This window comes from Borostomias antarcticus (genome assembly GCF_949987555.1).
Source record: "Borostomias antarcticus genome assembly, chromosome: 3".
In the NCBI taxonomy this organism is placed as follows: Eukaryota; Metazoa; Chordata; class Actinopteri; order Stomiiformes; family Stomiidae; genus Borostomias; species Borostomias antarcticus.
This window is the reverse complement of record NC_140236.1, coordinates 12,943,121-12,970,462: the sequence shown is the minus strand read 5'-3', so window position 1 is coordinate 12,970,462 and position 27,342 is coordinate 12,943,121. Positions and strand designations below refer to the sequence as shown.

The 27,342-nt window shown below is 50.6% G+C and overlaps 1 pseudogene across 1 annotated transcript; it reads left to right on the top strand.

Moving 5' to 3' along the window:
- Positions 1 to 1,482: 1,482 nt before the first annotated feature.
- Positions 1,483 to 26,894, top strand: LOC311307233 (annotated as a pseudogene). Its single transcript, XR_014631347.1, has 13 exons — positions 1,483 to 1,534; positions 8,271 to 8,333; positions 8,594 to 8,732; positions 10,870 to 10,963; positions 16,394 to 16,472; positions 20,021 to 20,091; positions 21,608 to 21,723; positions 22,876 to 22,983; positions 23,637 to 23,807; positions 23,946 to 24,083; positions 24,282 to 24,415; positions 25,308 to 25,408; positions 25,511 to 26,894. The product of XR_014631347.1 is annotated as an uncharacterized misc_RNA (transcript).
- Positions 26,895 to 27,342: the final 448 nt, after the last annotated feature.

Sequence of the window (27,342 nt, the reverse complement as noted above, 5' to 3'; positions counted from 1 at the left end):
AATTAATCACAGGATAACGACAGAGTGAAAAATGAAATATCAAGCTGTTCCACAATGACACCAGCAGGTGGCAGAAAAGAGTTTGGAATTCATGCTTTGTTCAACTTGTGTACACGTAGTGGAGGTGGTTGGAATCACGATAGTCTCTTATGGTGAGGACTGGATGAACCCATACAATCTTCAGCTTGGCCAAGTGGCAGATCAGCGTGCATCCCTGTGTGCACAGCTCCACTCAAAAGAGTAGCATCTCTCATTCCACGCTCCCTAAAGAAAACAGGCTAGAACCCTTCTGGTCTAATTGTAGGATATTTAGACTTGGTGGTAGTTCGGTACCAGCTGTATGCTCCTGCTTTGACACCAGAAATGTTATTGTTAACCTTTGCCTAAAGTCATATTTCTGTACGAATAGTACAGGAACCATCCGAACCCAGAACCATCAGGACCACAGGAGTCGACTGCGGCAGCGCGGCGAAAGAGGGACGTCGGACTGAACTTGTGCGCCTCCAAAGGTCGCTGCTGCCGCTACCGAATAACGAACAGGAAACAGGAGTAGCTGTAGCTTCGGCTACTAGGTTCAGACTGGAAGGGAGAGCTAAGTTTGTCCGCGCTGCGTTCCCATCTACATTGTAAGTGTAGGCTATGCATTGTTTCATTGACTAGCTACTGAACAATTAGTTCAGCTTATAATTAATCGTAGGCTACTCTATTGATTATAAACTTGTAGTCTACTGTCGTGTTTCGGAGTCTGTGGCGAATAGCCTACAACAAGCTAGAGACGGGCGACTTGAACAGAATATCCACCCCGGAGTCGAGTTGACACCACACCGCAGAGTCATCATCAACAAACAACTGAAACGTGCAACAGGTAGGTGACAAGAGTTGAACGTGTCCCGTTTGTTTTGATAGGCATCGTTGAATGTTGATTCGATACAACAAAAGTTTACATAGTGAATAAGTAAAGTTTACATAATGATAAGGGATAGGGAACTTGATAGAGGTTACACACAGGCAGCTTTTAAATGTTTGTGTGTGTTGGAGACACGACGTATCAGGATGAATGTGTTAGAATCTGTATGCGGGTGTTGGCTTTGACAGCATTTTATGCCAGTGGTTGATTTACTGTAGCCTTCCGTTCTGTCTTTAAAGTCAGATTATATGCATGTATCTGCATATATATGTAATATACTTATTCAATTATTACCACCACAGTCAGATGGAACCCTGTAAAAGTGCCAACTTATGCCAACATGAGCAGAAAGATGCGGTTGAAGCTGGGAAAAGTAGCCTACTGTAAACCAATCTGTTCGATAAGCATAGTGTGTAGTTAGCAACACAGTGGTAGACAGTGACATACATTGTTGAATCCATTTCTCTCTCCAGGTTGCGGTGGCTGTGTTGACTGTGCTCTGGGCTGCTGTGTTGACTGTGCTCTGGCCTGCCGTGTGCGTCATGTGGCTGTAACTCGGGGCCGGGCGGACAGCCATGATGGCGGAGCTGGAGATTGACCAGTCCCACCTGCCCCGCGTCCAGGAAGGTAACTACGTCTCTCTCTGTGAACTCTCTGCGTTCATTGAGATCAGTGGGAAAGAAAGGAAGTGCTTTGTCATTATGCAACATGAAGATATCTGCTGATCGCGTCACAGAGCATTAGGTGTCACCTTGTCCCTCTGATCTCATGTCCTCGACCAGGGCTTTGAGGGGCACTCGGTCACTATGTCTCAGCATGACATCAGTGCTCCACAGAGCAGACAGACTGGTATCTGTATTGAATATGGACTGTCAGTTATTCAGACAGACAGGTCTGGTTGTGGCAGACAGACAGGTCTCCATACAGAAGACAGACGGGTCTACATACAGCAGACATACAGGTCTGGTTGCATTCGACAGACAGGTCTGGTGTTGTCAGACAGACAGGCCTCAATACAGTAGACAGACAGGTCTCTAGCAGACAGACAGGTCTGGGGGTGTCAGACAGACAGGTCTCAATACAGCAGACAGACAGGTCTCTAGCAGACGGACAGGTCTGGTGGTGTCAGACAGACAGGTCTCCATACAGCAGACAGACAGGTCTCTAGCAGACAGGTCTGTGGGTGTCAGACAGACAGGTCTCTAGCAGACAGACAGGTCTGGGGGTGTCAGACAGACAGGTCTCTAGCAGACAGACAGGTCTCTAGCAGACAGACAGGTCTGGGGGGGGGTCAAGCCAAGGCTGCCTGGCTGCTGCGTGCGTCCTGCATGCTGCAGATAAGAGTGAGGAATGTGATGGACATACCAGATACACGCTTTACTATCTGAGGCAGGAGGACGGTCCCTCAGCAGACACACTCACTCTCTCCCAGAAACCCCTACCAGACGTCCTCTCCCCCGCCATGAGACGTCCTGCACGGGTCGGACTCTAAACTCAGTATCCAGTAACTTTTCCCATTGCTTGTTTGTTTTTAAAGTTGCCGTTATCGTTCCCTTTTTGTCGTTTCTGTGGTAAAACTTTGCAACTGAACGGCGTTTGTAGGCCACAGTGTGGGTGTGGTGGTTTAGCTGGGACCTCTTCGTGGAGAGGTTACTAATGAGCAGGACAAACATTCGCCCGGAGATAATTTCCCTCTCCGCTCTTGTTTCTCCCAGACAAAGGACACACTGTGGTCGATAGTGTTCCCCGCTTTATTAAGCTCGTGCACAGTAAGCGGACAAAGCCTGTTCTAGACCGCTGCGCCGGTCAACTGTTCGACTGGTCAGTTAAACAGCAGCAGCAGTCTAAAACATGCCTATTAAGTCTTACTTTTTCCCTCACTGTTTCATTTTTGCCAAATGTTCTTTGGCTTACCCCCAACAGGCAAGTTATTTATCTGACGTCCTATTGGCTGTATCTGATTCAGCATCCTGAAGCGTGGTGATTTTCAGTGTGCTTCTTCTGGTCAGGTCCGCTAGCCGCTTCCCCATCCGACACTCTCGGCCAAGTCTCACTTTGTTTTCCTTTCCCCTCTTATCTCCTTCCTGCGTTTCTCTCTCCTCTGGCTGCTTTCCTGATATAGCCCGACTCGCCGGGGGGATTCATGCAGCTCCCTAAGGAATGCTCCTCTTCCCTCCTCCCCCCACTCCCCTCAATTACTCTCTCCAAGTGACCCAGAGAGTCCCAGTGCCCTTCACCTCCCCCTCTCCCTCTGCTCGCCCTCTCTCTCTCTCTCTCTCTCTCTCTCTCCCTCGCCGTCTGGCCTACCTGACGGTTCTGTACGGCCCAGTAGCTGTACGGCCGGGAGTCCTCGTTAAAACGTCACGCCATTGCCGCCGCCGCCACCACCACAGAGCAGGGTGGAGCGGGTCTGTGGTGGGGAGCAGGCAACGGCGGTACCAGACCAGGCCCTGGGAGGGAGGTGTGGGGGGGGCGGGAGGGTGCTTGGGAGGCTGGTGGGGGATTTAGGCCTTAAAATAGAAGCCTTGTCACTTTCTCCCACTCTCCCTCCTCCTCCAGACCCGTTGTCTGCCAGCCTCCCCCTCTCTCTCCCAGGCTGGCTGCTGCTGCCTGGGTGCAGATAAGAGGAGCCGGGGCGCTCGCCTCACCAGTCAACGCCTCTCACTCTGCGTTCCACACATTTGGATTCACTCGAAGTCGTCAGAGCAGTTGTTAGAAGTACAGTGATTTTCATAATCCAGAAAGCCAGGAACTTTTCCCTCTGTCCTTCTGTTTTTCCTCCGGTCCCACGACCAGGAAGAGCCACAGGGATCAGTGAGTGACCCTCCAAGACAAGTGGCGGGAGATTAACGAGAGGAGAGGGTCTGTTTTGGTCTGAAGGTCGTACAGGTCACAGGTCATGACCCCCCCCCCCCCCTGCTCCGCAACTTGCACTTCAACCAGCAGCAGCCAGACTCGAGAGGTCCTTCCCAGCGTGCATTGCTAGAAGAGAGCTTCTGTCTGGCACATTCTTAAACAGATGGAAAACTCTATTACAAAGCGCTTTCCTCAACGATCCAATACCCCCCTCACTCACAAGCGTTACACTAGTAGTCTTTTAACCTTTTTGCCATTAGTCATTGCTGTTTGTGCGTGCTTGATCTTTTACTCCATATCCTCTTACCAGCCAGCCAGGGCAGGGGCACACCAGTGGCCTTATAAAGAGGCTTATGGCCCCGTTCTCTAAGACTATGCTCTGTAGCTGAGCATGTGCTTTTGTCTTCAGACCAGACTGCTTCAGACGCTGCCATGTAAAACCTGTTAAAACTCATAATAACACACTGGCTCTAGCCACCCGCCCCCCCCCCCCCCCCCCCCCGGACACACCCCTAAGAGGGTAATTTGACCGTGAAACATGAAAGAGTTGAGTTCCAGAAAACGAGTTAAGCAAAAACACAGGCACACCCTCCCATACAACCACTCCTATACGCTACTGCTGTCTCTCCCTCACCCTCTCTCTCTTCCTCTCCCTCTCCCTCACCCTCTCTCTCTTCCTCACCCTCACCTTCCCTCTCTCTCCCTCCCCCCCCTCTACCTCACCCTCTCTCTCTTCCTCACCCTCTCTCTTCCTCACCTTCCCTCTCTCTCCCTCCCCCCCCTCTCCCTCACCCTCTCTCTCTTCCTCTCCCTCACTCTCTCTCCCTCTCTCTCTCACCCTCTCTCTCTCACCCTCTCTCTCTCCCTCTCCTTCTCCCACCTCTCAGGCCTGTGTGAATGGAGGCGGAGCCTGAGAGAGACTTCATCTGGAGGTCTGTCGTGTCCCCAGGGCTCTGCGGTCAGATTAGCCAGTAATCCCGCTCCCCACCCGCCCGGGCAGACTGGACACACAGGAGCAGGTGGTTGATCCATTAAAGAGTCTCTTTACTTACACGACAGGTGCTGGTGTTTATGCATGTCTGCCTCAGCGAGGTTTAACCTGGCTTTAGGGCCTTATACTGGCGAGACGGCTGTTCATCCGCTGTGAACGCAAAACCGATCGCACGGCTTAGTGTTAATGAGAGACGCGCAGGGGGAGAGAGACGCGCAGGGGGAGAGAGACACGCAGGGGGAGAGAGACCGTCGACCGTGGAGCGCCTGGCAGAGCCAGATTGCTCTGATTACAGACAAAACATACAAGATGTATTTGTTGAGACGACACTGTTAAATAGCCTGTGTTAAGGAGACACTCTGTTGAGTAGCCTGTGTTGAGGGGACACTGTTGAGTAGCCTGTGTTGAGGGGACACTCGGTTGAGTAGCCTGTGTTGAGACACTCGGTTGAGTAGCCTGTGTTGAGGAGACACTCTGTTGAGTAGCCTGTGTTGAGGAGACACTTGGTTGAGTAGCCTGTTTTAAAGAGACCCTATGGAGTAGCCTCCAGGAGACACTGTTGAATGAATGAATATTTATTTGTACATCTTCCAAAACAGAACATACATATTATTTAAAACTTTCAACTCTCTTTCTGTGTGGTAAACAACCACATGAGTTGAGCCTGTATTGAGGCGACACACTATTGAGTAGCCTGTGTTGAGGAGACATTGTTGTGTTGAGTAGCCTGTGTTGAGGAGACACTGTTGTGTTGAGTAGCCTCTTTTCATCCCTGTGTTTCCGAGTCTGAGACGTCCCTCAGTCTGTAGAGACAGAAGAACGACAACTGCTGGAGCTGCTTGTGTAAACCCAAAACATGGCATTGTTAGAGTAGGGTGTCGTGCAGGTATTTTCTCATGCTTGTGTGTCTGACAAGAACTAACCAAAGAGGAGAGTCAGAGAGACAGAGACAGAGCGAAAGACAGAGTGAGAAGGAGAGAGACAGACAGACAGACAGAGAGAGAGAGAGACAGAGAGATGACAGAGAGAGGTGTTCTCTCTAGTCAATGCTGAGAATGTTTACGCAGACACACCGCCCAGTCTGGTCCGATGAGTTCAGCAGAGAGATTAGAACGAGGACAGGCGCTCTTGATAGGCACAACAACACCTGGCCCCGAGGCGTTTCCCTTCATGCACGCTGCAATGGTACAGTACTACCTTCCAACTGCCGCCATATCCTGTTGATATTAGTTTTGGAGAAAGTACTGCGTCAGCACATTTGTCTTCATAATTTATGGAGCGATTTGACTGAAGACGTGTGACAAAGAGGACATTTGTAATATTATTGGTAACGTTGGTCTGGCATTGTTGTTCTCTGCCTGGGGAGACGAGACAGTGAGCGAGACTGATTATGATTACTGACGCCATACATCTGCCAAACATAGGATGTTTATTTTGTCCTGTCTAGGCCACATTGGCCTCTGAGTTTGTTTAAAGACACACAGACACACACACACAACCGCTCACACAGACCACTGACTGCGATGTTCAGGCACTTTCGGGCTGCTCTAAACACTTTGGATAAGCAAAACAAGCCAGCCACTCAGGGACTATGAAGATGGAGGAGATCAAAGTTTGGAGGAATACTTCGGTCGCTCCCTGAGTCCCTGCCTTTCACATTCAAACGTAACGCTGCGCTAAAACAGTCATCAATCCCCTCTCAGTTTATGGTCAGCTATGTTCCTTTTCCTATCGGGGACTCCTCTGCACATCTGGGAACACTTTCCCACTGTCTCACTCTCTCTCTATGATCCATGTCTCCATCCCTCCCTCCCCCCCTCCCTCTCTCTCTCCCTCCCTCTCTCTCCTCTCTCCCTGCCTGGTTGTAGTAGGCCTGGCTGGGGGAAGGGTTAATGGTGTGTAAACTGATCGAGGATATTACCATGTACAGCAGGTGGCCAGACCGGGGTGTGTGTGTGTGTGTCAGTTTCGGGGGGCAGGGAAGGACCCTACACCAGGGATGATTGATCTGGGGGGGTCAGGGGGTCACTGGTGGGTAGAGAGAGCAGAGAGTAATGTCCCCCAGAGACGAGCACCAAGATAGACCCGTCTGTCACTGGCTGGACTGACTAGCTGCTGCCTGTGTCTCGCAGGACTCTGCTTGTTTGTTTGGGTGACGAAGACGGCTGACCTAATTACAGTGTAGTCTGCGGCCGTTAGGGAGGGGACAGTACGGCCCAGTGAGGCCTCAGCTCTCTGTCAGACACACACACACACACACACATATATATACATACATACATTACATACACACACACACACACACACACATACACACAAGACATGTCTGCTTCCCACACTGCAGTTGCTGTCACGGTTGGAGACTGGCTGTACCTCTGAGGGGCCCCCGCTGCCGTCCAGACAGCTAGCTAGCTAGCACACACAGCTGGGCAGGGCAGAGCAGTTATACAGTAGATGTACCCTAGCTAGCACACAGCAGGTCAGGTCAGAGCAGTTATAGATGTACCCTAGCCTAGCTAGCACACAGCAGGTCAGGGCAGAGCGGTTACAGATGTACCATAGCTTGCCTAGCTAGCACACACAGCTGGGCAGGGCAGAGCAGTTATAGATGTACCCTAGCTAGCCTAGCTAGCACACATCAGGTCATGTCAGAGCAGTTATAGATGTACCCTAGCTAGCACACAGCAGGTCAGGTTAGAGCAGTTATAGATGTACCCTAGCTAGCACACAGCAGGTCCGGTTAGAGCAGTTATAGATGTACCCTAGCTAGCCTAGCTAGCACATACAGCTGGGCAGAGCAGTTATAGATGTACCCTAGCTAGCCTAGCTAGCACATACAGCTGGGCAGGGCAGAGCAGTTATAGATGTACCCTAGCTAGCACACAGCAGGTCAGGTCAGAGCAGTTATAGATGTACCCTAGCCTAGCTAGCACACAGCAGGTCAGGGCAGAGCAGTTATAGATGTACCCTAGCTAGCCTAGCTAGCACACAGCAGGTCAGGGTAGAGCAGTTATAGATGCAGCCTAGCTACGTCGCTATGTAGCCTCTTCAGATGTGGCTGTCCTTTATGGATGCCTGGAGTTGTTAAATCAAAATTTAGATCTTAGTTACTGTTGATGACTGTTTGGGCTGGCTCTCTGGACTCCTCTGCCTCACCCTGTCAGTACAGAATGTGGTTTCTAAACGAGTAGTAGTGCTGGACATAGTGTGCCATGGCCTCTCCATTGTCCCGTTCTTATGGAGAGCACGGCGCCCTGCCAAAACCTCGTCCATCCGTCCTGGCCGCCCCTGGCATGCCACCGTGTCGCTTTCCGCTCCACCCATCCCTAGGCTGATCTCTTTGTTTACTGGCAGTAACACGGGGGCTCGGTTAATTGATGATTTTATTTTCTGTCTGCCGTCATATTAAAAAAACAGGACAAAAGTGTTTTTTTTTATTTTAAAGATGGCTGCCCGATTGAAGCGTAAACATGGGCTCTCAGCGATGTCTAACTGTCTGTTTCCCTCCTCCGCCAGTGTGCCAGTGTTTTGCGGTCTTGGAGGACGGAGCGCTCGCACATAACCTACAGGAGCAGGAGAGTAAGTTAACTCTCACTCCTCCATGTTTTTATTACACAAACAGCAAGTTTTTCATTTAGTCCCAACTCTACACTCGTGATGACATAATGTTCAAATGCAGATTGATTTTAAATGTAGGCTAATGCACTGGCTCCGCCCCTATGCCCATGTTTTGTGGCGCTTAATTCCAGACCATACAGACCCAGGTGTCGTTATACACAGGTTGATATGATGTCGAGTGGTTGTCTGTCTGACCTGGTACTGTCTTCTCTGCGTGCCAGTCGAACAGTACTACAGCACCAATGTCCAGAAGAACCAGCTGGTGCAGAACGACCTCCGTGTCGCCAAGAGGCTGCAGGACGAGGAGGAGGAGCGGAGGACCCAGCAGAGAGCCGAGCTCAGCCAGACCTCCAGACAGCTGTGAGACACACAGACAGTATATACACACATACACACTAGGGATGGGACTTTCTGGCAAATCTGCTATTCGAAAATCGCTGGGCAAAAATCGATTTTTCTTAAAATCGCATCTCATCATTGCTCGTCTGAGCTACTTTTCCAGCCAATAGGGCCTATCCTATTTCTTCATATTTTTATTTAGAAATATGAGTATATCGACATGGTCGGGATAGAGACAGGTGCGCAGTCTATTGACGATAAGTCCTGCCGCGGAAAAACCCTCTCAGAGGGTATGACGTTGCAGGTACACTCAAGTACGCATTCGACAGTTTTGCCGTTCCACACAGAACTTTTCGTTGGCTGCATTAGCCGCTGCATGTCTGGTCCGGTCGAGTCTCACCTGACCTCACGACGCCTACTACTTATCCTAGGTTGCAGTACTCAAACTGTCTTCCACGCGTGCCTTTCTCTCTCACGCCTCACGCCGCGAAAAACAAGGCAACTATTTTTTTATAAGACAAGACGAACAAACGATTGTCAAATTATAAAATCGATTTTTAATAATTTAATGACTATTCGATTTTTCGAAGATCATGTCCCATCCCTAATACACACACATACTGTACAGACACACACACATACATACACACGCACTCTTTCTCACACGCACACGCGGGCACAGACATACACACACACACAGACACACACACACACACACACACACACGCGCGCACAGTACACACATGCACACTCTCTCTCTCTCTCTCTCTCTCTCTCTCTCTCTCTCTCTCTCTCTCTCTCTCACACACACACATACATACATACATACATGCATACATGCATACATACATACATACATACATACATACATACATGCATACATACATACATACATACATACATACATACATACATACATACATACATACACACACACATACATACTGTACTCTCTCTCTCTCTCCTATTAAATTACATAAAGGGGCACAAATACTAAAAGTGCAGTCAGTGTACAATCACAATTCATGGACCAGCGGCATGACTTTCTTTTTCACACATCTGTCAAGGGTGCAGGTAGCAGCGTCTCCGCCGTATATGGTGGCTGCCTATGACGGCAGAGACAGAGCAGTACTTAGCAAGACGTTTAGCCCTCTTTTTGTGGATCCCCAGTTGTTGGAACCCTCTTACAAGTGTGATAGTAATTTAACTGATCTAGTCAAAAGGATTTACCAAGATTCGCTCAAAAGGTTAAGTCTGGTTTATTGTGAAAAACATACGAGCGCAAGGACTTCCTGAACAACGAGTGGTTAGTCAGCGAAGTGCCCGTTTGGTCTTCTGCTGTGGCTTATATGCAGTCAAAACACAGGTAAGGTCCTTCCAGGATGTGATTGGCTACTGCATTGTACATCATATGAAATGGCAGGCGTGGCCAAGAGTACAGACATGTGACATGAGAAAAAGGGCGGCAATTGGGGACAAAGGATGGTTATTCTATTGTAGACAGATGGCCTTCTGGAAGCCATTTTGTATGTTAGCACAGCTATGTGAAGATTTGGGGGAGGTGATGAATTACAAAAGGAGTGAGAGGACAAAGGTTTAAGGTGTTTGGATGTAAATTCCTGGGTGTTTGGATGTAAATTCCTGAACACAAGACACACACATACACACACAAACACACACATACAGCACACATAGACACGTATGCTCGAACTCTTGTTCAAACTCAAGTCTCTCCTTTTCTGTCTCTCTCTCTCTCTCTCTCTCTCTCTCTCCCTCCCTCCCTCCCTCCCTCCCTCCCTCCCTCCCTCCACACACCCACACAGACACCTACGGTATTTTCTCTCCAACATTTGAAATACTGCACTCTCCTCTGTTTTCACAGACTCTACAGCCTCTGCTGTCAAACTGCTCCTGTGCTGTGTAAGCCCAGGAGCTCATGGACTCTGTTTGGGTGTAATGTTACTGTACTGTCATTTTTATTTCTACAAGAGTGATCTGCTCTCTCTCAGTCATCTGTCTCCTCTTCCCTGTGTGTGTGTGTGTGTGTGTGTGTGTGTGTGTGTGTGTGTGTGTGTGTGTGTTGCGTGCGTGCGTGCATGCATGCATGCGTGCGTGTGTACTGTATTGTGTGTGTACTGTATTGTGTGTGTGTGTCAAGTGAGGAGCAGGACTCTGAGTACGCCCGTATGATCCAGGAGGAGATCCAGAGGTGTGCAGAGGAGGAGGCGAGGAGGAGGGAGCTGGAGGACGAGGTGAGCTGAACACTAGAGCAGAGCTGAACACTAGACTACCTTTCTAGAGGTGAGCTGAACACTAGAGCAGAGCTGAACACTAGACTACCTTTCTAGAGGTGAGCTGAACACTAGAGCAGAGCTGAACACTAGACTACCTTTCTAGAGGTGAGCTGAACACTAGAGCAGAGCTGAACACTAGACTACCTTTCTAGAGGTGAGCTGAACACTAGAGCAGATCTGAACACTAGACTACCTTTCTAGAGGTGAGCTGAACACTAGAGCAGAGCTGAACACTAGACTACCTTTCTAGAGGTGAGCTGAACACTAGAGCAGATCTGAACACTAGACTACCTTTCTAGAGGTGAGCTGAACACTAGAGCAGAGCTGAAAACTAGACTACCTTTCTAGAGGTGAGCTGAACACTAGAGCAGAGCTGAACACTAGACTACCTTTCTAGAGGTGAGCTGAACACTAGAGCAGAGCTGAACACTAGACTACCTTTCTAGAGGTGAGCTGAACACTAGAGCAGATCTGAACACTAGACTACCTTTCTAGAGGTGAGCTGAACACTAGAGCAGAGCTGAACACTAGACTACCTTTCTAGAGGTGAGCTGAACACTAGAGCAGATCTGAACACTAGACTACCTTTCTAGAGGTGAGCTGAACACTAGAGCAGAGCTGAACACTAGACTACCTTTCTAGAGGTGAGCTGAACACTAGAGCAGAGCTGAACACTAGACTACCTTTCTAGAGGTGAGCTGAACACTAGAGCAGATCTGAACACTAGACTACCTTTCTAGAGGTGAGCTGAACACTAGAGCAGATCTGAACACTAGACTACCTTTCTAGAGGTGAGCTGAACACTAGAGCAGAGCTGAACACTAGACTACTGTAATGGGAAATTGTGTTTTTGCATGTTCTCTATCATATCAGTATAACAGGGAATGTGTTCTGTGTACTCTGTGTGTTGAAACTCCTACAGGGAAGACCCTGACCTTATATGGGCCTTCCCTTCCTTAATGTCCCTAATCCAGTTCCTCAGGGTCACATACCGATACTCTCTACCATGTGCTCATCCCTACCTCTGGGGTGGGAATATGGGGCCTATTGTTAAGACCGTTGCCAGATGTGCTGTCCCATGTTCCTATGCTGTTCTAATGACAGTGTCTTGATGAGAGGTTGGTGTCTGCTTTGCCAGATAAGGATGTGAAACCAGCTTTGACCTGTTCAGGCACCGTTTTAGTAATGACTGTTCTTTGACTTATGGGCTCTGGTGAACGGCGGGGCTGGTGCTACCTCTCGAGGTGAGCTGAACACTAGAGCAGAGCTGAACACTAGACTACCTCTCTAGAGGTGAGCTGAACACTAGACTGGGCTATGCGGTGCTTTGACACTAACCTGCTCTCCCACATCTGTGTGTGATTGAGCAAAGTCCTCGCCTGTTTTTTTTATTTTTTATGGCAGACCAAAGCCCATTCAGATCAGGGCCCGTGCTGGTTTAACACTGACAGCCGTGTGCTCAGTATTCCTACTGGGTCTCCTCTGCTGTACCTGTCTGTAGATGACCACCAGCACCCCTCCCTAGGGACTATGGCTACATAATGACCATGGCCACAGAGGTGCTCCGCTCTGATCCACACCGCCCAGCCTGGGACAGAGTCAAGAGGCCGACCACAAAGCTATTAATCTGAAGGATGGGTCAGGCACTCTCCCTGGTAATTGTCTCCAGATCTGTTACACCCCCCCCCCCCCCCCCCCCCCCCCTCCCCTCTTACTCCCTGTCGTCCTAATCCCCCCACCACCTCCTCCCTCGCAGCCCCACACTAACAACCATCCCTCACGCAAGGTTAGTTTGAGGAGAGACCAAGTCTCTACGGGGTGAAGTCCCCGTAAACCTGTTACATAATCTGCAGATAAAGGCAAATTTGAACATTCAGCAATTAATCTGGACCGTTACAAACGTCCGGCGTCAGGGTCATTCCAAAGTACCGCAAGAGTAGAGCTATGTACATACAAACCAACCAGCAGGTCCGTCTTAAGCAGCTTCTTTGTCGGCCCGGTCCCTACTGGGCTCACAGAAGCCAGATGTACACAAACTCACTCTCTCTCTCTCTCTTTCTTTCTCTCTCTCTCTCTCTCTTTCTCTCTCTCTCTCTCTCTCTCTCTCTCTCTCTCTCTCTCTCTCTCTCTCTCTCCCTCCCTCCCTCCCTGTGGTGAGTGAGTGAGGGAGCAAGCGAGATAACATTTTACGTTAAACAGTCATCTGTCTTGTGCTGAAGACGCAGGCAGTAACAACAGCAGCACTCTGCAGGAGAAGGAGACATGTGCTAGCTCTGTCGCCAAACCTCCCAGAAGGCCTAACGGTGTGTGAACCAGGATAATATTTTCCTTCAGCCTGTAGTTTCCACGCTAATGGCAGCTGCCTCCGTATGGCTCGTCCATAAAGGCTCCTTGTTTGTGAAGCGTGTGTGAACTGTGGGCGTTCACCCTGTTCATACAGGGTGGCGGGGGTGGGTTGGGGGTGGGGGGCGGGCTAGGGTGGAGCGTTTGGGATCAACGGGCCTAGGAACAGTGGAGGATCTGTGGGTGGTGGGCGTGTGTTTAAGCAGTCATGGCTGGGTGTATTTGGGCTGATTAGCATTGCTTCCATGTGGTGACGGCGCATTATGAAGAGAACGAACACATGCGCTCACTTCTTAACGTTCAGCGAACTGACGCACCTTGATGGCAGAGCGGCTGATTAAATCTCGTCCTCCTTGCAGACCGCGTCTCTAATTAAGCAGCAGCAGGCGCCAGGCTGTGCCGCCTAAATGCCAGATCCCCGTGGTCCCCGTGGTCCCCATGGTCCCCGTGGCACGCCGCTCTCCGAGCTGACCTGGCACGTCAAGCTGCTAATTGTCTGCTGATGCTGGCAGAGCTGGAGGCGGGGAGGCGCTCCGCGCTAGCGGCAAGAGGAACTCTGTTCGCCGTTATTGATTGGATTAAATCCTCCTCTTCTCGTTAGAGATGTCGCTGGACTCATAGGGTCCGCTGAACCAGTTTGATAATTGTAACGATTGTGCACGCTACAAACGGGATAGGATCTCTGATCCCACTCTCACTGTACAACCGACCCCTGCCCTTTGACCATTTCTTTCATGAGGTTCCAGTATAGTTGATAGATGTTAATTTGTGCGTGTGTGTTGTGTGTGTGTGCGTGCGTGCGTGCGGGTATCCGTCTGTGTGTGTGTGTGTGTGTGTGTGTGTGTGTGTGTGTGTGTGTGTGCATGTGTGCGTGCGGGTATGCGTCTGTGTGTGTGTGTGTGTGTGTGTGTGCGTGCGGGTATGCGTGTGTGTGTGTGTGTGTGTGTGTGTGTGTGTGTGTGCGCGCGCGCGCGTGTTTGTTTGTGTTGGTTGTAAAGCCACAGCTAGAGCCCCAGTGTTCCAGCAGAGGGAGGGCAGAGTTCTCTGTGGGAGTTGGGTGGATCAGGGTTCAGGTTGGTACAGGGGCGTTCAGGGTGGTTCAGGGGTGGTTCAGGGGTGGTTCAGGGAGGTTCAGGGTGGTTCAGGGGGGTTCAGGGTAGTATAGGGTGGTTCAGGGGCATTCAGGGTGGTTCAGGGGAGTTCAGTGTTGTACAGGGGGGTTCAGGGGGGTTCAGGGAGGTACAGGGTGGTACAGGGTGGTTCAGGGTTGTTCAAATGTGGTTCAGGGAGGTACAGGGTGGTACAGGGTGGTTCAGGGTGGTTCAGGGTGGTACAGGGTGGTACAGGTTTGTTCAGGGTGGTACAGGGGGGTTCAGGGAGGTACAGGGTGGTTAAGGGGGGTTCAAGGTGGTTCAGGGAGGTACAGGGTGGTTCAGAGGGGTTCAGGGTGGCATGGCCCCATTGACCAGGTGCTAGTTAGAGAGAAACAGTCCTCCCCCGTCCCACTGGTTGCTCAGCAGTTTTTCCAGACCAGAGCCCAGGCATAGGGAGATGCAAGGCTGGTCTCTCTCTCTCTGTTGGTCTCTCTCTCTTTCTCTCTCTCTCTCCCTCTCTCTCCCTCTCCCTGGCCTGCATGGCCTCTTAGTTTCCATTGCAGCCGCAGGGCCTGGCTGAACTAACCCTATGGCCCGGAGCAGGCTATAGGCTGGGCAGCTGCTCTGGGCCTAATTTGAGTACCCAGAAGCCCTCGCTGCAGTGGGAACCTCTTGGAAAAAAATTATGATATTCGTGGATACCATTGGGAAGGCTCTTGGATTTTGTGCGCAGAGGATGATTGGCACATAGTGGGCTGTGCAGGGAGGCTGATTTGCCCTCTGATTGGTTACTGACCGTAGTCTAACTTTCCACTTTTCAAGTATTACTAACGAGACAAGCTGTCAGTAGCATATATGGCACATAAAGGGCAATTTAGGCGACTTGGACTTTCTTCCACGCTAACTCACTTCACAGAGTTGGCTAGCTAGTTTTCTTATTTTCTGGGCTGGATGAGTTTTTCATTTAGTCCCGAGTATACGCTCCCGATGACATTATGTTCAAATGCAGCTGGATTTGAAAGGTAGGTGCTGGCTCCGCCCCCAAGCCCATGTTTTGTGGAGTTTTTCTCCAGAGTACTGTGCGTCTGCCAGGGCTCTCCAAACCCTCCCCTGTAACTAGAAAGCCTGTGGTATACTTATTTAGGCTTATTTATACTTATTTAGGCTTATTTATACTTATTTAGGCTTATTTAGCTACACGTACCTGCGCAGTCAACCACAGCTGCCACTCCAGGAATGCAGGAGACACGTAGGCGCGTATCCGTAGTTAAAAGCAAGTATATTGCGGTCTCAACTCACACAGCATGGCTCTGTGTTTGACAGGCAGCCCCAGTGATGCACACACACATACACACACACAGATGCACACACACAGACAAACACATGCACACACACAAACACACACAACTTGCAACCCTATACTGTAAGCCTACTGATGGTGCAAGTCCCAACTCATTTGACAGAATGCAATTGTTATCTTGAGGAGGGTGTCTAATCGTATGATCTCATCCTTATCTCATCCGTATGATCTCATCCTGTGAGCCTACAAAACCTCAAAGTGTGTATAGTGTGTTGCTTGAAGTCACAGAATCAAGGTTGAATCCTATTATTTCCACATCTCGTTAACCTTCCAGCAATTATGTACCTGTTGATGGACTTAGTCGTGATAGCTCATCATCTGTAGAGTCACTCTTTGATCACTCTTTATTGTTGACAGTGATGGTTGCAGCAATGTCTTGTCTTTGTTGTTGTGGTGGGTAACTACTTTTAGCTCTGCTTGATGCTTTCTTCATCATGGACAATGTTTTACTGACACCCTGTGGCAGTTATTGGTATAACACACAGGTTATTGGTATAACACATATACAGCTCTAATACAGGATTGAATCTGCTGTTCGGCACATTTATATGAAGCTACAGTATAAGTGATCAAACATTTGTTTCTCTACAGGAAATAGCGAAACTGATTCAGGAAGAGGAGGAGCAGCAAGTGAGACAGAGGAGCAGTGGACAGGAGAGCCTCAGTGAGGGTAAAAGCACTTTCCTTTTGTGCGATTATAACACACATCAAAGCATGCTGCTGTCTCTGAGTGTTTGGTTGACGGTTTTAGAAGATGATTCCTTACATGGCATCTAATCTTCCTGGTTTTGTCGTTCTACGTAATGTTCCTGGGGCTTTTCTGCTGGCGGAGTATCTTTTTTATGTATTTTTCCTTATTATGATCAGTAGAACAAATGTAGCACTTATGAAAATGAAATCTTAAAAGCTCTTGATCGAGCCCTGAGGGACGCCGGAATCCTAAGAACCACAGCCAACGGTCGGACTGTATTGGACGGACTTCCGGAATCCACAATGAAGTTCTATGGGTTCCGTCTCCTCTCATGCGTGATTCTTTAGAACGTTTAGAGTGTGGTGGTGCTGATCAGTGGTGCTCTGGGGATGAAACCTGACGCCTGCCGGGGCGCTCCTGTCTGGTCCCACTCTGCTCCGCCTGCTTGCATGAGTCCGCTCCTCCTGTCTGCTCCTCCTGTCCGCTCCTCCTGTCCGCTCCTCCTGTCCGCTCCTCCTGTCCGCTCCTCCTGTCCGCTCCTCCTGTCCGCTCCTCCTACCGTTGCCTCCTGCCCTCTCCTCCTGTCCACTCTGTCGCATCCACTCTACTCCACACACCCCACACAGTAGTCTAACTGTCCCCTACTACACACCCACAGTTAGTCTAACTGTCCTCTACTACACACCCACAGGTAGTCTAACTGTCCCCTACTACACACCCACACAGGTAGTCTAACTGTCCTCTACTACACACCCACAGTTTGTCTAACTGTCCTCTACTACACACCCACAGGTAGTCTAACTGTCCCCTACTACACACCCACACAGGTAGTCTAACTGTCCCCTACTACACACCCACACAGGTTGTCTAACTGTCCCCTACTACACACCCACACAGGTAGTCTAACTGTCCCCTACTACACACCACTGGTAGTCTAACTGTCCCCTACTACACACCCACACAGGTAGTCTAACTGTCCTCTACTACACACCCACACAGGTAGTCTAACTGTCCTCTACTACACACCCACAGGTAGTCTAACTGTCCCCTACTACACACCCACACAGGTAGTCTAACTGTCCCCTACTACACACCCACACAGGTAGTCTAACTGTCCTCTACTACACACCCACACAGGTAGTCTAACTGTCCCCTACTACACACCCACACAGGTAGTCTAACTGTCCCCTACTACACACCCACACAGGTAGTCTAACTGTCCCCTACTACACACCCACACAGGTAGTCTAACTGTCCCCTACTACACACCCACACAGGTAGTCTAACTGTCCCCTACTACACACCACTGGTAGTCTAACTGTCCCCTACTACACACCCACACAGGTAGTCTAACTGTCCCCTACTACACACCCACACAGGTAGTCTAACTGTCCCCTACTACACACCCACACCGGTAGACTAACTGTCCCCTACTACACACCCACAGTTAGTCTGTCCTCTACTACAGTTGTGTGCTCTGTGGCTCTAATCAGGCATAACATCAAACTCTGGCTTCATGTTCATTGTGTTCTGTGGTCAAGCATGAGTATATCACTGAGTTTGTAACGTTATGTTGACCTCCTCTAGCCCGTGTTGTTGCCCCTGCCCCTAGCCCGTGTTGTTGTGTAACTGCACCTGCCCGTGTGTGAACACTAACACCCTCACCAATCCCTCACTGCTCTTGTGTTTGCATGTCTGGCTTAACTAAAGACAGCGCCAGCGATCGCGCCTCGCCACCCCCGCGCCGGCGCGCCCTCCCCGGCCCGCTCCACGGAGAGGGGCAGCATCGCCCGTATGCCGCCAGCAGGGGGCGGCGTTCCACCGCTCACCGACACCCAGACTCTCCCGAGCCTCAGGCTGAGACCCAGGGTCAGAACAGCAGAGCTCTCTGGTCAAACAGAGGGAACGGAGAGTCCGTCGGGCGCTTCAGGAACGACCCGGGAGAGCCCGGCGGCCTGAGCGACGGCTCGGAGGACTCGGACGCGCTTTTCCCTTCACAGCTCCCCTCCTCCTCCAGAACCTCCAGACCGGAGAGACGGCTCAGCACTGCCCCCGGTGGCCACCAGGCTCCGCTGCACTGCCTAGGGGAGAGGAACTACAGGAGCCTCCACAGGAGCTTCCGAGAGGAGCGCAGGAGCAGGGAGGAGAGCAGGGGGGAGAGGGAGAGGTACAGGGGGGACGGCGAGGGGGACAGGGGGGATCAGGAGAGGTTTAGGAGAGGTAGGGAGGAGACGGGAGAGAGAGAGAGGGGATGGGAGAGGGATCTCAGAAGGGAGTATGACAGCTGGCATAGTAGCAGTTATGACAGGGAGCCGAGGTCCGGCGACTGTCCTAGGGGACAGGACAGACGGCAAGATCGAGACAGGGATAGGGTGAGGAGGAGCTGGACCTACAGAGAGCAGGGCGAGGACAGACGTGTCCACTTCCAGGACTCTCACGACGAGCCCGGGCACTACCGCCACGGTGACCGCAGCAGCCGAGTGTGGGAGATGCTGGGCCACGCCCTCAGAGAGAGGGGCGTGGCCGTGAGCTTCCGGGGCGGGTCGCTGCAGCTGGGAGGCCGGGCCGGGGACGGCCTCGCCGCACACGACGACCGCGGAAGCGACGCCGCCTCCGTGAGTGACGGCCAATCGCAACAGAGCGCCTTCCAGAGGGCCACGCCCGTCAGGCGTAGTTACCATGGAGAAGTGAGGGAATGGAGGAGTCTGCCGCACAGCGAGGGGAGGGGGAGCGGCGGAGGAGGAGGAGACGGAGGGAGGCAGCGTTCCCGTCAGACTACAGAGGAAGACCAGGAGACGGAGGTCTGTGGTGATGATGATAGTGGTAGAGGCGCTGGTCTGACCAGCAGAGAGAGGCGGGGCAGCGGGAGATGGAGGCGGGGCCGACCCCGGGGCGGGGAGGGGGGGAGGGGCACGGAGAGGAAGGAGGGCAGGCGTCACCGTGGCGAGCGCAGGGTGAGGAGGACCGAAAGTGAACACTGGCACGGGCACAAGGAGGAGAAGGCCCCCAGCTCAGGGGAGGAGGAGCCACAGGAGGAGGAGGAGGGAAGGGAGAGGAGGGAGGAGAGGCCACGCAGGAGCGTCACGCGGCGCAGCCAGAGCTTCTGCAGCCGTGAGGCCTCGTCCAGGGCTGGAGCCAGACACTGCGGAGCAGGTAACCCCTGACCTGCGACCTGCAGAGGAGCAGGTAACCCCTGACCTGCGACCTGCAGTGGAGCGGCCAGCCGAGCTCCGCCCCCCTGCGTCTGTCTGTGTGTCCGTCTGCTCCTCTCAGCTTCCTTCCGTCATCAGTCAGCTCTGGAGAACATCCAACCTCAACCCCACTTTATCTGCTCTTCTGTTTAGCTGTTAACTAAAAAGAACGTTTTTTTCTTTTCTTAAGGGTGTTTTTCTTACATTTCCTGTGGTTCTGTGGTGGTAACCTCGTGGTCCTGTGGTAACCTTGTGGTCCTGTGGTAACACTAATGGTGTTGCAATCGTCTTTATTGGTTTTGAATTCATCCTCGTCTTTGTCTCTCCTTTGTTTAGAAAGTAGGGGTTGCAGGTGTTCTTCAAACCACTGTCTTTGTCATCTTCTACCATCTCCGCCGTCTCTAGACGTAATTCAACTGTTCCTTGTGTTATGATTCTTTTCTCTGATGTCTCTCTCTCTACACAAGATGTAGGCGGCTGTTGCTCAGGAGGTAGAGCGGGTCGTCCAATGATCGTAGGGTCGGCGGTTCAATTCCCTGCTCCTCTTGTTCCACATGTCGAAGTGTTCTTGAGCAAGACACTGAACCCCAACTTGCTCCCAATGTGCAGGCTGGCACCTTGCATGGCAGCTGCCGCCATTGGTGTGTGTGTGTGTGTGTGTGTGTGTGTGTGTGTGTGTGTGTGTGTGTGTGTGTGTGTGTGTGTGTGTGTGTGTGTGTGTGTGTGTGTGTGTGTGTGTGTGTGTGTGTGTGTGTGTGTGTGTGTGTGTGTGTGTGTGTGTGTGTGTGTGTGTGTGTGTGTGTGTGTGTGTGTGAATGGGAGAAGGAGAGACCATTGTAAAGCGGATATATGATATGATGGTTTATTGAGGTGTCAGATATTGAAGAATCAAAGGCCGGAGAGCAAAGCAGTTTGTCTGAAGCTGAATTGTCGATCAGATTCAACATGTATTTATTAAAACAGCATATAGATATCTGTGTCAGTCACAATGAAACTCTTTGGCAGTTAGCCTTCCCTGCTCAGACGACACGGCTTTCAGCAAGACCCTTCTTTATACTCAGTAGCCCATATCTATACATAGTCTCAGTCCAATGGCTAGTTGGTCTTGTGCTTAGAATAGTTGTGGCACCGCCATCCAGCTCCTACCTGCCCCTCCCATCAGCGCTAGCCTGCCTGACTCCGCCCCTCCCATCAGCGCTAGCCTGCTTGACTCCGCCCCTCCCATCAGCGCTAGCCTACCTGACTCTGCCCCTCCCATCAGCGCTAGCCTGCCTGACTCCGCCCCTCCTATCAGCGCTAGCGTGCCTGACTCCGCCCCTCCCATCAGCGCTAGCCTGCCTGACTCCGCCCCTCCCAGCAGCATTAGCCTGCATGACTCCGCCCCTCCCATCAGCGTTTGCCTGCTTGACTCCGCCCCTCCCATCAGCGCTAGCCTACCTGACTCCGCCCCTCCCATCAGCGCTAGCCTGCCTGACTCCGCCCCTCCTATCAGCGCTAGCGTGCCTGACTCCGCCCCTCCCATCAGCGCTAGCCTACCTGACTCCGCCCCTCCCATCAGCGCTAGCCTGCCTGACTCCGCCCATCCTATCAGCGCTAGCCTGCCTGACTCCGCCCCTCCCATCAGCACTAACCTGCTTGACTCCGCCCCTCCCATCAGCGCTAGCCTGCCTGACTCCGCCCCTCCCAGCAGCATTAGCCTTCCTGACTCCGCCCCTCCCATCAGCGTTTGCCTGCTTGACTCCGCCCCTCCCATCAGCGCTAGCCTACCTGACTCCGCCCCTCCCATCAGTGCTAGCCTGCCTGACTCCGCCCCTCCTATCAGCGCTAGCGTGCCTGACTCCGCCCCTCCCATCAGCGCTAGCCTGCCTGACTCCGCCCCTCCCATCAGCGCTAGCCTGCCTGACTCCGCTCCTCCTCCCACAGGGGCGGCGCTGCGGCCTGAGGGGGCGTGTCTGGACCTGGGGTCGCTGCAGCAGGTGCTGCAGGATGAGGAGCTGGCCCGCAGGCTGCAGGAGGAGGAGGAGAGACTGCTGCGGAGGGTGAGGGACACACACACAGCCACCTACTGGTTCTACCATGCCAGCTCACCAGGGCTGGGCGCGGAATGTGGATTGATCTCGGGAGATAAGAGGATGTTAGATCAGGCCCGGGCCGCACCGCTTACCTCACCTTAGCCCCTTTCGGGACTGTTAGGTACGGCCATTGGACGAGCTACCGCTCTCCGTATCTACAGTCCCTTGTCTCTCCATAGACCAGCTGTCCTAAAGACTCCTCCCACTGTTTTAACAAATGCCTTGCCTAAAAAATGGCCGGTCTTCTTCCTCACTGGCGCTAGCAGGTGCAGTGATTGCAGGGTGCACCACCAATAAAAAACACAGAAGACCGACCATTTTTTTAGGCAAGGCAGTTTTACAGAAGTCGAATAAGTATAAATACATTAAACATGTTTACAACTGGGGGTGTTCAAAACCCAGCGCCAGTTATGGTGAAACCCTCCTGAGTGAGTGAGTATCTTTGAAAAATCTCTGCAACACATGTTGAGAACCGCCACTACAACAGCGGGAGCTCCTTTTTAGGACAGCTAGTCTAGAGGGACAAGAGACACGAGAGCAGTAGCTCGTCCAATGGCCGTACCTAACAGTCCCAAAAGGGGCTAACCTCACCTTTGCGTTCCCGTCTCGGAATCTCTTGCTTTTTATTTCGACGGCCATGTTACCAGGTCAGAGCAGCCTCAGCTTGCGGGAGACGCTCGTCTGAGGCCTATATTACTACGGCAGAGAAGCCTCATAGCCTGGTGGGGCTGTCAAATAAATATTTAAACTTTGACTAGTCATCGACTTTGGGGGGGGAAAATGCATAATCGATCACAAATATGTAGATTTGATTAATAGGCCACCGCAAAGCAGCGCACGTCACACAGCCTCCCGAGTCCCACCCATCTTCTAATCATGTTAAAACACATTCTTTTCAACATGGCCAAAAAACAGCCAATTGACTGTATCTACACTATCTATGTATCTATGTGTTGAGGAAATACCTTACTTCTATAAGATCCGAGCGTGTGTTCTCGGCAGACAACATTGTAAACAAGCACTGAATACGATCAAGTGGACCAGCACTACAGACCCCAGGTGGTGGGAGTTGGCAATTGCATCTCCTCCACTCTGACTCTCAACACGGGCGCCCCCCAGGGCTGTGTGCTCAGCCCCCTCCTGTACCCCCTGTTCACCCACCACTGTGTGAAGCACAGCTCAAATGTCATCATCAAGTTTGCAGATGACACTACCATCCTGGGCCTCGTCTCAAACAAGTATTAGATGGCCTATAGAGAGGAAGTTGCGTCCTGGCAACGTCTTTTTCAGTGTCAACAAAACAAAATAGATGATTATGGACTACAGGAATCAAATGAAATCAAACTACCGGTATTTGTATCGCACATTTCATACAAAGAGGCAACACAATGTGCTTTACAGAGAGCAATGGGGGGATGGACATAGATCCTACCCCAGGAAGAGACAAGGTTGGACACGCCCTTATTCACATCGCAGGAGTTACCAACTTCAAATTCCTTGATGTACACATCACCAATTTGGATTCACATTGTAGATTACATCTACAATGCACTACTGACTGCACTACCGATTTCACTGTTCCCCTCTGTAACTTTTATAGACATAATATTCACACTATAACTCCTTTGCACAGTTCTCTATTTTCCATTAGAGTTATATTTCCAATATATATAATACCAATATATACTTATTTATCTTATCGCTGCTATGTTGTAACCAGTGCCTCGTCTCAAGCGTTTCATTGCATGTTTCATCAATAAAAGCCTGTGATGTCATACAGCCCTCTGAAGGCCGGAAAGACCAGAAGCTGAGAAGTTTCAATGAGAATTGTTCAGTTCTGGCCCCAGTATATTGACCTGGTGGTTTTGTTCTGGCCCCAGTATATTGACCTGGTGGTTTTGTTCTGGCCCCAGTATATTGACCTGGTGGTTTTGTTCTGGCCCCAGTATATTGACCTGGTGGTTTTGTTCCAGAGGCCCCTGCCTGCACCGTCTCCACGCACCTCTTTCCCAGAGGCAGACTTCAGAGTGGCACAGGTGGCTCAGGATGAGGTAAGTCCCAGTCAGTAGTTCCGTGACGTTCTTCTCAACCAGTTTCAGTATGAACTAACCCACTACGTATAGCCATGTCCAGTGCACCACAAACCCGGCGATATAACTCTCTGCTCTTCCCTGTTTCCTGACTGTTAGGAAATCGCCCGCTTCATGCAGAAGCAGGAAATTAAGTCAAAGCGGCGGTCCCGTGAGCTGGACGCCGCCCCGGGGTCGTGGCGCGAGCCCAGAGAGGAGCCCCCCGGCCAGGACAGGAGGCCCACCAGGGAGAGACAGGTACCGGCCAGTCTCCCTTCACTCCTCTCACACCCTGGCCATTAGGCAGCACTTACAATCATTCAGGCTTGTGATACTGGTCACTGTAAGGTACCGTGCTCACAACCCCCACAGTTATAATGATTTAACTTTATTTTATAACTGTTGCGCCAGTGGTGGTTGCTAGGGTTTTGTGTTAACTGCTGCCTCGTGCCCCAGGTTCAGAGGGAGAGGCTGGACTCCGAAGGGCTTCCTTCTCACAACGAGGACTACTCCCCAGATCAGCCACCCAGCCCCAGCTCCACAGGACCGCACGTCTCTCCACGGCCCCCCACACCCACCTCCACAGGACTGTAGGTCTCTCCACGGCCCCCCACACCCACCTCCACAGTACTGTAGGTCTCTCCACTGCCCCCCACCCTCACAGGACTGCAGGTCTCTCCACTGCCCCCCACCCACACAGGACTGTAGGTCTCTCCACTGCCCCCCACCCCCACAGGACTGTAGATCTCTCCACTGCTGCGCATGGATTGGGAGAGTTACTACAATTTCGGAGAAGTTCCTCTAAACTACATGTGGTTGTTGATCATTTGAGTACAGCAAATAGGCCGTTGTGATGTGACATATACAGAACTTTATTCAAGTTCAAGTTTACTTTATTACAATATGATACGATAATACTTTATTCATCCCGTCAGGGAAATTCAGTGTTGCAGCATGACACATAACAATAGACAAACACTAAACCACAACAAGCCAGTACAAAACAATAAAACATTAAAACAATAAAAATATTAAAGGGCAATAAAAGCATAAAATAAGATTGTTTTCAGGAGTATTAAAACTAAGAGCCATCACCCACTCAGGTCAATGGAGTCATTGAGCACATGAGCACAATGAAATTGAATGGCAATACTTAGTGATTTTACAAACATTTTTATACACATACTAACACATGACGCACAGTATAATACATATAAAGTACAGTGCCAAATGTAAACGGTGTTCATTGCTGAGTGTAAACATTTCTAGTGTAGCAGTTGCTGTCAGTGTTTGGCAGTGTTCAGGTCTTGTATGGCTCTAGGGTAGAGGCTGTTAGTAAGCCTGTTTGTTTGTGATTTGATGGACCTGAACTGTCTACCAGAGGACAGCAGGTCAAACAGATGACGTCCAGGGTGGGATGGGTCCTTCAGGATGTTAACTACTCTACCGAGGCAGCTGAGCCCATCTCTCACGTCTTTACAGACAAGCCCATCCAATCAGGAACATCGCAGAGGAACTGGACCCCACCTTCAAGGCCAGGAGGCAGGACAAGGAGAGCGTCCGAGTGGGACAGACCATTTCAGGTGAGCGGTCACATCAAGTCATAGCAACTGCCTCACATCAGACCATAATAGTTTCTGTGCAGAACTCTGATGTACATACAACTGTACTCTTGTCGTCCATAGGCCCCGCGGCCTGTCAGTCTCATCCAGTCCCTCAGTCCGGCCCGCACAACCTCCTAGAGGAACCTGCCTTTGTCCCGCCCACCAAGCGGCCGAGCGACAAATCGGGACGCGCCAAACCCAAAGAGAAGAAGGAGAACTGCAAGCAGCAGTGATGACGGCAGTCAGAGATGGAAGGATCCAGGGGCACGGCGATCAACTCTGGAGACACCCTCTAGCTGTGGCTGTACACTACACAGTCAGAGAACCCTCTAGTTGTACACTACACAGTCAGAGAACCCTCTAGTTGTATACTACACAGTCAGAGAACCCCCTAGTTGTACACTACACAGTCAGAGACACCCTCTAGTTGTATACTACACAGAGACACCCTCTAGGTGTATACTACACAGTCACAGACACCCTCTAGGTGTATACTACACAGTCACAGACACCCTCAAGTTGTATACTACACAGAGACACCCTCTAGTTGTATACTACACAGTCAGAGACACCCTCTAGTTGTATACTACACAGTCAGAGACACCCTCTAGTTGTACACTACATAGTCAGAGACACCCCCTAGCTGTACACTACACAGTCAGAGACACCCTCTAGTTGTACACTACATAGTCAGAGACACCCCCTAGCTGTACACTACACAGTCAGAGACACCCTCTAGTTGTATACTCACTCAGCTCTGCCTGCCCGGCTGGCTGGCTGCAGGTTGACTATCCCCACTGAAGTATGCTCTCATATAGCTGTCCCAACAGTAGCTCTTAAACCAGTTCAAAAGACATTGGCTATTCTGGTGTGAAGATTTGACTGGTGTACTGTACTTCCTACAGTGTGTAGAAGACAATGCGTGCTCCTACAGTAGGATCAATGGCCAATGGGAGCAATGGCCTAGCAATGGCAAATGGGAAAGAGGAGGTTTGGAGCGGACTTCAAGTTTGTCAGTGTTGTTGAGAGGGTTGATTTTGAATCACTACAAATTATTTGTTTATTTTTGGATATTTATGTACTTGTTTGGGAGATATAAGAAACCCCCAAGTTCATTCCTGGCGATGTATGTTTATAGTCCAGTTGACGTCCCCACCACCAGTTGTTGAGTCCAGATATTTGGGTGCTTTTAGTTTGACATTTGTATTATCTCATCTGATCTTTGTATTATCTCATTCTGCATGACTAATGTGTGAGCACATGTATACATACTATTTTGTAATATATTGTTAGATATTTTGTATTTCACAGTTCATTCAACTGGATTACAGTCATTCGGTATTGAATAGTGTGTTGATCACATGACTGCTGTAGTTATGCACCAGTTTTTTGGCATCGTTCTCCAAAGATTTCTTTTTTTTTTTTACGGTTATATCAAGACCTTGTATCACAAAAATCTACTTTCTTTTGGCCATACTGAGGTGTATGCACTGGTGTTAGTGCTCTCAGCCATCTTGAAATCACTGTCATTCTGAATAAAGACAGTAGCAAGTACAGTATGAAACCACCGTTTTAACCTTGACTTCTGTCCCTCGTGACTCATAAAAGATTACCTTACGCATTACCTTTAGAGTGGTGACTAACCCTAGTGAAGGTTATCAGCGACCTTTAGAGTGGTCACTAACCCTAGTGAAGGTTATCAGCGACCTTTAGAGTGGTCACTAACCCTAGTGAAGGTTATCAGCGACCTTTAGAGTGGTCACTAACCCTAGTGAAGGTTATCAGTTGCCTTTAGAGTGGTGACTAATTCATTTGGAGGTTATGGCTCCAACTGTCTGAGGTGATAAATTGTTCTTTACAGTTGGTTGTCTTTTTCAATGTCTCACATTTGACATTTACAGGAATTCAGGAAA